General features: G+C 34.4%; 1 pseudogene; it reads right to left on the reverse strand.

Moving 5' to 3' along the window:
• The window catches only part of LOC120216325, a 33,125-nt pseudogene extending 25,792 nt beyond the window's left edge, over positions 1-7,333 (reverse strand).
• Between the last annotated feature and the right edge of the window lie 7,339 nt (positions 7,334-14,672).

Genomic DNA, 14,672 nt, shown 5'->3' on the forward strand with positions numbered 1-14,672 from the left:
AAGATTTTGATAGTTTGGGAGGAACTTCACATCTACAAGCATTCTGACAACGTTTGAGATCTTCCATACAAAGATTACTTCAGTGCTCTAAATTATCCAGTTGATTAATTTAGAAATACTTGTGCTAATTTTTGTTGAGTCATTGAATTTTTATCATTCCTATGATTGTCATGACTTTAAATATATTTCTATATATTTCATTATTCCAAGTTTATCTTTTTGAAATTCAATTTATTTTGAAATTCATTTTGTTTCATATAAACATCCTGTAAATAGATTAATATAATCTTAAAAACAAACAAATATTTCTGGCTATTACTTCATGTTAATACTTTTAAGTACATGGAATCTAAAGTAAGGCTTATCGACATTTGCAATCTCTGTTGAAAAGCAAACAAGTTATGTCCATCATAAAGTCATTTGGAAGCGGAACAAGAGGAAATCTGTTCTCAATTGGCAGATTATGAATATAGCCCATTTTCCATATAGCAGTACAAAATACGTCGAATCTACAAAATTCTGGCTCTACACGTATAAGTACCGTGACATTTCAGCCCAAATACAACTGGAGCAAATACCACGTTATCATAGTAGAAATAAGGAGGCCCAATAGCATCTTCTGGAAGTGTTCTTTGAGTTATATGATCTGGTTCAGTAGGAACTCCAAAACCAATCATGGATTAGGAAGATGAACTGCATGATCGTCTTCATTAAGAAGCTTCTTTCAAGCTACTTATGCTTCTTCTTTTTCTAAGAAATCATAGCCCAAGTTTCGCCTTTCTTGTAATTGGGATCATTGCATAATGGCTTCCTATCTTTTACGAAAGAAGTGTGTCAGCAGCCTTAGCCATTTGAGCAGCACATATAAAATCTGTCAACTCTGCAATGATGAATCTGGATCACATCTCTATGACTATTGAAGACTTAGCATTTGAGTATCCCATTTTTGTCAAGTATAACAGTTACTCTCCTCATCAAATCAGAAGCATATCTATATCTACACTCTTCAAAGATGATAGATTCTCCGTTCGAAGAGGAAAGATTTATTGGATTTCTACACAATTGAAGAAAGACTAAGTTCACCTCTTTGAAATTAAATAAAGATGAAATTAACATTCATGCATCATATTTAGACATTTGCAAAATAGATGCATTTTCATCCATTTTATCCATGTTAAATATTTGATAGGAAATTCAAAGATTTTAGCAAAGATTCGAATCCATCATTTGATGGTTCAACATTTCCGGAAGAGTTCATAATGAGAAGAACTCATCTGAAAGGGAAAAGAAGTTCATAATGTGAAAAACTTGTTTAACCTTTTGCTCAAATTCATCACTTGATGGATCAACATTGCCAGATAGAGTTCATAATGAGAAGAACTCAAGAAGAAATTCATAATGAGAAGAATTTGTTCAAATTTTTTGTTTGAATTCATCACCCAATGGATCAACATTGCCAGATAGAGTTCATAATGAGAAGAACTCATCTGAATAAGGAAAAAGAAGTTCATAATGAGAAGAACTTGTTTAACCTTTTGTTTGAATTCATTACTTAATGGATCAACTTCTCCAGAGAAAGTTCATAATGAGAAGAACTTATCTGAAGAGGAAGAAGAAGTTCATAATGAGAAGAGCTTGTTCAACCTTTTGCATGACTCTATCACAGAAGGAGATAGATCAACATAAACTTTTCCAGAGAAAGTTCATAATGAGAAGAACTCATCTGAAGAAGGAAAAAGAAGTTCATAATAAGAAGAACTTGTTTAACCTTTTGTTTGAATTCATGGATCAACTTTTCCAAAGAAAGTTCATAATGAGAAGAACTTATCTGAAGAGGAAAAAGAAGTTCATAATGAGAAGAGCTTGTTCAACCTTTTATATGACTCTATCACAGAAGAAGATAGATCAGCATCAATTTTCCAAAGTGTTCATATTGAGAAGAACTCATTTGAAAAAGGATAAGAAGTTCATAATGAGAAGAACTTGTTCAACCTTAATTTTAATTCATCACATATTGAAGTAGAACCAACAATACACCTTTTGAAGATCTCGTTACAGAAGAAGATAAATTTTCATCCCCAGTGGAAAAATGAAAGAGTTCATAATAAGAAGAACTTGTTCAACATTTCTATCCAGTGAAGTCAAATGGATAATTTTTTTTTATCTTTTCGTCTTTGCCCTATTCTTGTTAACACAAGAATGAGCAAAGAGGGGCAGCTGAAGATACTAATTTTTTTATCCATTTATTTTTATTATATTATTATTATTTTATTTATCACTATTATTATTATTATTATTATTATTATTAATTAATATTATTACAAACAGATCCAGGCCCAATCCCGGAGCCCAAATACATTGACCCAATTCAGGCCCAAATGGAAACCCAACCCGATATAGAGGAAACCATAGGGTTTCACATTTCCAGCTCCAACCGGCTCAATCTCAGCCGTTGGATCTGGCTTAGATCCAACGGTCCCAGACGCTTCCAGATGCAAACCCTAAGATATATGGCCACGTCCCAGTCGCCGCTTTTGCTGTCTCCACCGCCACCGTTCCACGCCGCTCAACCGCTGCCATGAAGCCTCCAGAAGAATTAAAGAGAACCGTCCACGTTGAGGGCTGTGGTGAGTCACCACTATAGTTTGGTGACTCGCCAAACTAGTCCGAGACAAGCGCCGGTGATGGCTATAAAGCCATCAACCGAACCTGCAAAGAAAGAACGGAGAGGAAGAATCCAAGAGACAACACCAGCAACCAAAATCTGAGAGAACAACAACCAAAACCACCAAAATAAAATAGATAGAAGCCTTACCGAACCAGAACCTCCAAATCTCGCCGGAGAAGCAAAATACCGAAGGTATTTTTTTTAGATCTAGGCAAATACGGAACGTTTTAAGAAAAACTAGGGTCGAAATTGAGCGTAGATCACTCGGATCTATCGTTCGGGAGGTTTTTGTATTTTCCGGCCACCGGAAGCAGTGGCCGGCGGTGAGGTTGGCGGCGGCGCAAGGTTGTCGGCTTCCCTCCGGTGAGGGAAGCTAGAGAGAAGCGGGAGAGAGTTTTATAACTCTCTCAGTTAGAGAGAGAAAGTGAAAGAGAGAAATGAGAGAAATGGCCTTAAGGCCGTCTGGTTTGGGGCTTAAATACCCCTCCTCGAACGACGCCATTTTGAGGAGGAGCCTGTTTATAATTTATTAAAAGTTAAACCCTGTCCGCAGTCCAGTAGTTTTTTAATTTTATATTATAGTCACTGGAATCAAATTTACAATCATTTTAACTTGGCCTCTTAATTTTATTTAATTCATAATTTAGTCATTAGCATAATATATATATTTTAGGCAAATAATCGATTTAACCCTTGTAATTTTATTAATTAATATTTTAAACCACAAATAGCATGTTTTAATTTCTTTTAATTTGATGTACGAATTTGATATAATTTTAATTTAGTAACTAAATTAATAAAGGGGTAGAATAACATGTTTAGTCACTGAAATTTCAAGTAATTAATTATGAATTAGGGTGTTTAATTTTAATATATTTTAATTTTGTCATTAACTTTAAATTATTAGTTTATTATTTTTAAATTTCTTTATTTTAGTCATTGTTTAGTTATAATTTTATATGTTTATATTCAACATATTAATTATTATTATTATAAATATATATATACTAAATAATATTTTTTATGTTTTCTAGTAAAAATCCATCTATAAACTTATAAATGACTTTTAAGAAATTATATTTATTAAGAAAGGGCAGTTTTAAAGCAACTAGATGCCCATTTTCTGATATTTTTTAAATAAATATATTACGTTTATAAATTGTATTTATTCTTAGATAAATGTTTTAATATTTATTTATTTTTTAATATGAAGAAAAGAGTTGTCTTAAAACACCTACAAGCCATTTTCTGATATTTCTAAATAAATAAATATCTTATTTATATAAAAATTAATAGATTTTCTTAAAATTATACTAATAAATTTGAAATAACAGAATTATAGATTAAATATATTTTTGAATCATTAAAATTCTAATAAAAGAGACAATTTATAATTAATGAGTACCAAATTTTGGGTGTTATAGGGGTGCTAATCATTCCCTAAACGTAATAGACCACGAATCTTATTTTACTAAAATTTTTTGTTATATGCAGATCAGTTTATCTTTTAAATTATGTTTTCTTAAAAACTATTTTAAAAGATTATTTTTTTGGTATTTGACCTACCTAACTCAAAAAGGTCAATGGCGACTCCCATAAAAATTTAAATCAAAATCATTTATTTATTCGTTTTATTTTTCCCGCCAAGTAAAATTTCGTACCCGGACGAAAATCGGTTACGACAACCACATTATACTTTTATAAAAAAACGATTATTCAAGGCTATAATATGAAACACAGAAATGTCTGCAAGCAGAAATTCAAACATAAAAATTCAACAAAATCAAACATTATACAAATCTAACAATTTTTCTTTTGTAAAAGCCTTTAAAAGTTGAAAAGTATTTTTTCTTTTACTTTTCCTTCTTATTTTTAATCCAAATATTACGTGTTATGTGATATATTATTAGAACATCACGTGACTTTTTATAATTAAAGAACGAAATGGATAACATACTTCATGAAAAAAATAAAGGTCAAAATTAAATAAAAAAATCTTTAAATACCAAAGTGATAATGATGTAAATTTTATAAGACTAAAATACTATATAAATCTTTTAACTTTTATTTTTTTAAATGAAGAATAATTTGATACATTGTAAATGGAAAAAAATATCAAGCAACGGTAGAATTATGACAAATACCCTAATAAATTTAAGAACTACAATGGTTATAAGTAACATCATATTTATAGGTAATTTATTTTATTTTTCTATAAAATTCTTTAAGTTTATTTTCTCTAAAATTTTATAAATTTTAAATTAAGCGGGTTATTGCGGGCTTCACGGTCTACCCGCAGTTATACCTATTAAACCCGCGGGTTTAACAGCCCGGGCTAAAAAAACCCACAATTTAAACGAACTTCAATTTTTTATATCCAAAACCCGCACATGCCACGGGTTACAAATAGATCACTTTCTTCATCGTGGAATATTCCCTCTCCAGTTGATGTACCCGCGTCCTCATGCTATCCATGTCCAGACGCAACACCTGATTCTCCCTCACAGCTAGACTCCACCTGCTACTACTACTTCCGCCTTCCTCCCCACGTGACAACGTGCCGGCAATCGCGTGGTGTAGTTGTAGCTGCTCGAAAAAACACTTGGACCACCGCGCGTAATGGCAACCGCTCGTTTTGTGCAGCGTGCGTGCATGCCTCCAGTGTCGGCTTTTGACAGTCTAACACTCCGCATATCTTTTCCCGCCCCGATTCTGGTATCCAAGGATGCCCCTGCAAAGTAATGGGGAAAAAAGCTTAACTAAAGAGCTTCAATCATGTATTTTTTTTATAAAAAAAAGGTATAATTATCTTTTGAGTACCTTGAGGTATACATCAACAGCTCTGTAGAGTCCGTCGTCGAAGTTTCTAGCTTCATCAGGAAATGAAATTGCGAGATTATAAAAATTATTCGGCTTCAATTTGGCGTCAGATGCGATCTCGGAAAGGTAACCATCGATTAATTTTCCGACGAGCATTAATGAAGGCACTCTACTGCCATTAATGATGTTATAGTCGTTGCCTTCGTTTTCGGCTTCGATTCCAGTGGCGCTTCTCTCTTCTAATCCATCCAAAAAATAACCTAAAATCCTCTCAATACAATCAATGTCATAGAGCGTTTCATTGAGATACGAATAGCTCGGGATTAACAGATCGTCTAACGTTGCATGCTCGAGCTGGAAACCGATCTTCTTCTCCAACGCCGCTTTGCTAGGTTCCGATGAGTTTAAAATATTAGCTGCTCGTAACAAACCGAATAAGAACCGCGTCGCGGTTGATGAACGGGTCTTTTCTAAGGGGAGGTTCGAGATAATAGTCTCTAAAAGCTCTCGCTGTTCACTCTCTGAAATAGCGGCAGCCAAGGACGATGACGGTTTCCGATTTGATCGAGACGTTCCGGGAATGTACTTCTGAGCGTAACACATAAGGCAGCTTTCGATGACCTCTCGACTCAGATCTTTCCCTTTCAACGTTAAAACATGGTATTAAATTACGGCCGTAACACACTGTAACGGTCGTATGACAACAGTTTTGAAAGTTATCGTGACGCAATATTAACGCAATGCGATAAAATATTTTAAAAGTATTGTGATTTTTGATGAAAAAATCACGTCCGCGACAGTCGCAACACGTTACGTAACGTTCGTAGGATCCGCAACCGAGACAGATGCCATAACAACTATTTTATACTATGCATTAAAATGAAGCGTTTAAACAACGGTAAACTCAGCATTGCCAGATCTTCAAACCACGACTCTAGATTGTTTGTTCGAGCTAAAGCTTTTCTTCTCAAACCAGTTTCGATTCCGTTCCATAAAGCTTGAGTTGAAGCTCCATCTTTAGCTTCAATCGCTCCTTCATTCACTGGCCAGCCAAACAATGTCAGGTCTATAGAAGAAGCTCTCGAAGCAATTGAATCAATCAATCTCTGAACAATGCCTAAAGATTCCGGAAAAGTCATAACTGATTCACACGATTTTAACGCCTTGATCGATTCTTTAAGGCTTTTAAAAACGGATTGAGAAAGGAACCTTTCGATTTTGGAAATAAGGTTATCCTCCGAGTACTCATCAGTCATTTCAAGAAACTCGATGGCGAAACGGAGAGGAACGATGGTGGAGGATGAGAGATCTATTTTAACACCGTAACTGAATTTGGCGGCGGTTTCAAAAGTGTCCGAACCACCGGGGACACCCTGGAGAGATATCTGGTAACGATCTCCTTTTCCTTCTTCTTCTTCTTCTTCTTCATCTTGTTGCTCTTGATATTCCTCTGTTTCTTCTTCGATTTCAGTCTCGGTTTCACGCTGTTTTTGTTTGCCAACGGTTGCAGTAGATGATTTCTGACCTTGCTATTCTATTAACGGATCAAGCTTTCGGCTTTTGGATATCAAGGGAAACTAAAAGAAAAGGAAAAAGAAAATCATTAAACAGAATATTGGTTTGTTTTAATCCCAAACTAAAAAAAAATCAAAACCATTCTAACCTTATGGAGATGAAAAGTCATATCATCAACCTCGATGATAATATCACTTGGTAATCCATTGGCACAGAACCTGCAAATCAAAATAAAAAGGGAAAAAGTTACATTTTGTGAAAGATGAGAAAAAAATAAAGTGAAAATCTAACCATGCTTGGCCCTTTAGAGCTTGGTTTGTCAGCTGCCATTTTTCTTTCAGATGAAGATCAAAATGTTACGGAATACGGCTATCGAATAGAGCAAAATCGTAACTAATAATTTGAGAAAATAAAAATAAAGATAAAGAAGACACAAATTTTACGTGAAAACCCCCTAAATAATATAGGATAAAAACCATGAGCAAAGATAGAAGAATTTCACTATGAAAAAATAGGAATTACAACTTCTCTCGATCTAACAAGGAGAAAACAATAATAATTCTCTCTTGATAAAAAGGAGAAAATAACTCTGAAGAAAACTGTCTAAATTCTATAGTATTGGGAGAAAGCTAGAATGATTTTGGATGGTTTTAAAGCTAAATGGGTTAGGGTATTTATAGTTGAAGCTTAAGGACTAATCTTGTAAATACCTAAAAGTACAAGGACTAAATTTGATATTTTATCATTACCAAATTCAACAAAAATTTCACATAATCAGTGCCTGCCATTTTTTTCAACAATGCACTTTCGGTGCATTTGACTTTTAATAATCTCTCACTGAAGATTTGATTGAACAAGCATATCTTCACAACATTCTTTCTATCTTGTACCTCTTTGTTATATTCCAATGCTCTTTACTAGATTCGTCATGTACGACTAACCACTCCCACTGCTTGTACAATGTCTAGTCTTGTGTATATCATAGCGAACATTAAACTTCCACTGCCGATGCATACAGTACTCGAGACATCTTCATAATTTCTTCTTCACTACTAGGAATCATATTGGAGGATAATTTGAAGTTAATAGGAAGAGGGGTAGAAATTGACTTACAATCTTGCATGTTGAATATCGACAATAGCTTTTTCAAGTAATTCTTTTGTGAAAGCCAAATCTTCCTATTACTTCTGTCTCTGTGAATTTGTGTCCTTAGAATCTTGTTTCATGATCCCAAGTCATTCATTTCAAATTCCCTAGCTAGTTGTGCATTCAATTCTTCAATATGATCTTTGTTGGGTCCTACAACCAACATGTCATCCACATACAACAACAATATAACAAAATCGTTATCACCAAACCTCTTGAAATAAGCACAAGGGTTTGCATTAAGTCTGTTGTATCCAAGGCACATAATGAAGGAATCAAATCTCTTATACCAACACCTCGGTGCCTGCTTTAGACCGTACAGAGATTTGTTCAACCTGCAAACAAAGTTATTCTCTTCTTTTTCTTCAAAACCTTCGGGTGGAGCATGTAAATCTCTTTTTCAAGATTTCCATGAAGAAAAGATGTTTTAACATCTAGCTGCTCCAGATGTAAATTCAATGTAGCACACATTGCCAAGACTACTCGAACTGTTGTGAGTCGAACCACAGGAGAAAAAATTTCATTGAAATCAATACGTTCTTTTTTAGTATATCATTTGACCACCAGTCTTGCACGATACCTCTCCACTTGATCGTTACCATTTCGCTTGATTTTGAAGACTCATTTGTTACTAATTGGCTTCTTTCCTTGTGGTAGTGGCACAAGGTTCCATGTATTATTTTTATGAATGGCTTCAATTTCTTCTTGCATCTCCATCATCCACAGTGAAACATCTGAGTTGTTTATTGCCTCCTGGTATGTTGATGGCTCAGTGTCCTCTATTAAAATAGTATGCAATATTTCCTTCAATAACATAATCCTGAGTGCTAATTGGGACGTAGTCTCACACGATCTGATTGATGAGTTGTTGGAGCTTCAAAACTCTCTGGTTCTTGTTCATTATGTGTTGGTTCTGCTTTAGAAGAATATCCTTGTTCAAACTCCTTTTCCACATGTATCTGCGTAGTCTCTGACTTTGCAACGCTACCACACTTTTCTTTTCTTTGTAGTTTATCTTCTACAAAGATAACATCCCTGCTGATGATCACTTTGCGGGAAGTGGGATCCCACAAGCGATACCCATTTACTCCAATAGCATACCCCAAGAATTTGCATTTTCTTGATTTTTTTTTGATCCCATATCTCCTTAGTTGTCTTCTTCTCCTCAATGCTTTACAATACTTCATCTGCTAACGCTAGATGAAAGTTTTTCATAGCATTCCCGCCTATCTCATTCCATTTGTTATCATCTGTAAAATTTATCGGCCTTTCACTGATAGGCACTAGACAAACGTTTTTCCTTAGGATGACCTTCATCTTTAATTTTCAAACTAAGAAATTTATCCCATTGAAGTTTTCAATATCAAATTTTGTTGCCATAGCTTCTATTATGGATAGCTCTCACTATTTCACTATCGTGAATACTTCTCTGGAACCTCAAATAATGGTTAATATCTTCTTACTTTCTTATGTTAGAGGATCCACCTTTTGGTGGCAACCACAAAGACAATAAGTAGATATTACACACTCTAATCTGGCTCTTGATACCATTTGGTGTGGATATGGCTATCGAATAGAGCAAAATCATAATTTATAATTTGAGAAAATAAAAATGAAGATAAAGAAGATACAAATTTTACGTGGAAAACCCCTTAATAATATAGGGTAAAAACCACAAGCAAAGATAGAAGAATTTCACTATGAGAAAATAAGAACTAATCCTTCTCTCGATCTAACAAAGAAAAACAATAACAATTTCGATCCATTTGTTGTCATATGTGAAATCAAACAAGGAGAAATCATTAACATAATTGTTGCGGAATACGGTTATCGAATAGAGCAAAATTGCAAATGATAATTTGAGAAAATAAAAATGAAGATAAAAAAGACACAAATTTTACGTGGAAAACCCCTAAATAATATAGGGTAAAAACCACAAGCAAAGATAGAAGAATTTTACTATAACAAAATAGGAATTACAACTTCTCTTGATCTAACAAGGAGAAAACAATAATAATTATCTCTTGATAAAATGGAGAAAACAACTATGAAGAAAACTGTCTAAATTCTCTAGTATTAGAAGAAAGCTAGAATGATTTTGGATGGTATTGAAGCTAAATGGGTTAGGGTATTTATAGTTGAAGCTTAAGAACTAATCTTGTAAATACCCTAAAGTATAAGGACTAAATTTGATATTTTACCATTACCAAATTCAACAAAAACTAAACCTAATTAGGTGCCTACCATTTTTTTTCAACAATGCACTTTCACTGTATTTGACTTTCAACAATCTCCCACTTGAAGATTTGATTGGAACAATCATATCTTTACACCATTCTTTCTACTTTGTACCTCTTTACTGTATTCCAATGCTCTTTGCCTAGATTCGTCATGTACCGACTAACCACTCCCACTACTTGTACAATGTCTAGTCTTGTGTATATCATAGCGAACATTAAACTTCCACTGCCGATGCATACAGTACTCGAGACATCTTCATAATTTCTTCTTCACTACTAGGAATCATATTGGAGGATAATTTGAAGTTAATAGGAAGAGGGGTAGAAATTGGCTTACAATCTTGAATGTTGAATCTTGACAAGATCTTCTTCAAGTAATTCTTTTGTGAAAGCCAAATCTTCCTATTACTTCTATCTCGGTGAATTTGCATCCCTAGAATATTGTTTGTTGATCCCAAGTCCTTCATTTCAAATTCCCTAGTCATTTGTGCCTTCAATCTTCAATATGATCTTGTTGGGTCCTGCAAACCATGTCATCCACATACAACAACAATATAACAAAATCGTTATCACCAAACCTCTTGCAATAAGCACAAGGGTCTGCATTAAGTCTGTTTTATCTAAGACACATAATGAAAGAATCAAATCTCTTATACCAATACCTCAGTGTCTTCTTTAGACCATACAGAGAATTGTTCAACCTGCAAACCAAGTTCTTTTCTTCTTTTTCTTCAAAACCTTCAGGCTGGAGCATGTAAATCTCTTCTTCATGATTTCCATGAAGAAAAAACTGTTTAAATCTAGCTGCTCTAGATGTAAATTCAAGGTAGCACACATTGCCAAGACTACTCAAACTATTAAGAGAATTGTTCAACCTGCAAACCAAGTTCTTTTCTTCTTTTTCTTCAAAACCTTCAGGCTGGAGCATGTAAATCTCTTCTTCATGATTTCCATGAAGAAAAACTGTTTTAACATCTAGCTGCTCTAGATGTAAATTCAATGTAGCACACATTGCCAAGACTACTCAAACTATTATGAGTCGAACCACAAGAGAAAAAATTTCATTAAAATCAATACCTTCTTTTTGAGCATATCCTTTGACCACCGGTCTTTCATGATTCATCTCCACTTGATCGTTACAATTTCGCTTGATTTTGAAGACCCACCAATTGGCTTCCTTCATTGTGGTAGTGGCACAAGGTTCCATGTATTATTTTTATGAAGGGCTTCAATTTCTTCTTGCATAGCCATCATCCACAGTGAAGCATTTGAGTTGTTTATTACCACCTGGTATGTTGACGGCTCACCGTCCTCTATTAAAAGGCAGTATGCAATATTTCCTTCTATAACATAATATGTGCTAATTGGGACGTCTTCTCACACGATCTGATTGACGAGTTGTTGGAGCTTCAAAACTCTCTGGTTCTTGTTCATCATGTGATGGTTCTACTTCAGAAGAATCTACTTGTTCAAACTCTTTTTCCACATGTATCTGCGTAGTCTCTGACTTTTCAGCGCTTCCACTTTCTTCTTTTTTTTGTAGTTTATCTTCTACAAAGATAGCATCCATGCTGATGATCACTTTGCGAGCAGTATGAACTCACAAGTAATACCCTTTTACTCCATCAACATACCCCAAGAATTTGCATTTCCTTGATTTTTTTGTTCCATATCTCCTTAGTTGTCTTCTTCTCCTCAATGCTTTACAATACTTCATCTGCTAACACTAGATGAAAGTTTTTCATAGTCATATGTAAAATTTACTGGCCTTTCACTGATAGTCGCTAGACAAACGTCTTTCCTCAGGATTGCCTTCATCTTTAATTTTTAAACTAAGAAATTTCTCCCATTGAAGTTTTCAATATCAAATTTTGTTGTCATAACTTCTATTACAGATAGGTCTCATTAATTCACTATCGTGAATACTTCTCTAGAACCTCAAATAATGGTTAATATCTTCTTTCTTTCTTATGTTGGATGATCCACCTTTTGGTGGCAACCACAAAGACAATAAGTAGATATTACATACTCTAATCTGGCTCTTGATACCAATTGTTGCAGAATACGGCTATCGAATAGAGCAAAATCGCAACTGATAATTTGATAAAAGAACAATGAAGATAAAGAAGACACATATTTTACGTGAAAAACCCCTAAATAATATAGGGTAAAAACCACGGGCAAAGATAGAAGAATTTCACTATGAGAAAATAGGAATTACAACTTCTCTCGATCTAACAAAGAGAAAACAATAACAATTTCGAACCATTTGTTGTCATCTTTAAAATCTAACAAGGAGAAAGCATTAACAGAATTGTTGCGGAATACGATATTGAATAGAGCAAAATTGCAACTGATAATTTGAGAAAATAAAAATGAAGATAAATAAGACACAAACTTTACATGGAAAACCCCTAAATAATATAGGGTAAAAACCACGAGCAAATATAGAAGAATTTCACTATGAAAAAATAGGAATTGCAACTTCTCTCGATTTAAAAATGAGAAAACATATAATTATAAAAAGAAAAACTGTCTAAATTCTCTAGTATTGGGAGAAAGCTAGAATGATTTTGGATGGTTTTAAAGCTAAATGGATTAGGGTATTTATAGTTGAAGCTTAAGGACTAATCTTGTAAATACCCTAAAGTATAAGGACTAAATTTGATATTTTATCATTACCAAATTCAAAAAAAACTACACCTAATTCGGTGCCTGCCATTTTTTTCAACAATGCACTTTCGGTGCATTTGACTTTCAGCAATCTCCCACTTGAAGATTTGATTGGAACAATTATATCATCACACCATTCTTTCTACCTTGTACCTCTTTGTTGTATTCCAATAATCTTTTCCTAGATTCGCCATGTACCGACTAACTACTCTCACTGCTTGTGTAATGTCTAGTCTTGTGCATATCATAGCGAATACTAAACTTCCACTGCCAATGTATACGGCACTCGAGACATCTCTATCCTCTCTTCTTCACTGCTAGGAATCGTATTGGAGGATAATTTGAAGTTAATTGGAAGAGGGGTAAAAATTGGCTTACAATCTTGAATGTTGAATCTTGACAAGATCTTCTTCAAGTAATTCTTTTGTGAAAGTCAAATTTTCCTATTACTTCTGTCTCGGTGAATTTGCATCACTAGAATCTTGTTTGCTGATCCCAAGTCCTTTATTTCAAATTCCCTAGACAGTTGTGCCTTCAATTATTCAATATGATCTTTGTTGGGTGTTAACTTCCTAAAAAGGCTACTTTAAGGCCTTTCTCACTTGAGTTATTGTTTGTTTAAAAGCCCATTTTAGTCATTTTAGGATCATGTGGTTGCATTTAGTTGCATTTGTGGTGGCAGTACTATTTTATTTCTTAATGATGCTGCTTGAGGGAAAGGTGCAGTTTGTTTGTGGTGTGCAGGGAATAACAAGCAAAAAGGATTCTTTGGGAAGTAATGTCGTGGCATCACACGTTGTTGAAGCAAATTGAAATGCCTTGGCATTTCTAGCGCAAAAAATGACAAAAAGATACAGCTGTACGAGGACAGCTGGCTCTACACATGAAATGATTGCTGTAACCGCCTTCCAGTGCTGTCAGAGGACCACTACCACCTGGAGGATAAGGTTCACGCTTATGGTGTGATTCTAGGGGTATGAGGGGTATTTTGCACCCAACAACCTAATCATTACCCCTAGATATTTTTTATTATATATGACACCTCAAGATAGAGAAGGATATGACACAAGAGACACACGCATATAGTAGAAAAATCATATTTTTATTCTTCTTTTTCCCTTCTTCTTCCTTGGGTTTTCCTCCATTGATAAAGCTTCAAGGAGTGGCGAGCTAGGTGCCGATAGGAGCTAGAGCTAAGGTGGTTCGTGGTGGTCGAGGAGACCTCCGGTGGCGCTTCGAAGGCTTCTTCTCACTTCCCTTTTTGCTACTATTTTTATATTTATTTGTGGGTTGTTGGAATGAATATTTGCATGACTTTGTGTTTGATATTTCGAACCCCACCATGAACTAACTTATTTGTTGGTGGTTGGTTTAATGGATGTTTAAACTTTATTTTAATGGTATATTTAAGTTTATTTTGGTTCTTTATTTGTTTTGCTTTTGAATGCTTCACCATCTAGGCTTGTAAGAGGCATGAGAATGTCCATTTATTAGATGAAGGTTAGGTATTCGAGAGAAACCTAAGCTAAAAATACTTGTAAGTATTCGAGAGAAACGCAAGACAAGATCCTCATAAGCAATGGACTATAGTAGTATTTTCAAGGGGCTTT

The sequence above is a fragment of the Hibiscus syriacus genome, unplaced genomic scaffold (assembly GCF_006381635.1).
Source record: "Hibiscus syriacus cultivar Baekdansim isolate YM2019G1 unplaced genomic scaffold, ASM638163v2 tig00110160_pilon, whole genome shotgun sequence".
Lineage (NCBI taxonomy): Eukaryota > Viridiplantae > Streptophyta > Magnoliopsida > Malvales > Malvaceae > Hibiscus > Hibiscus syriacus.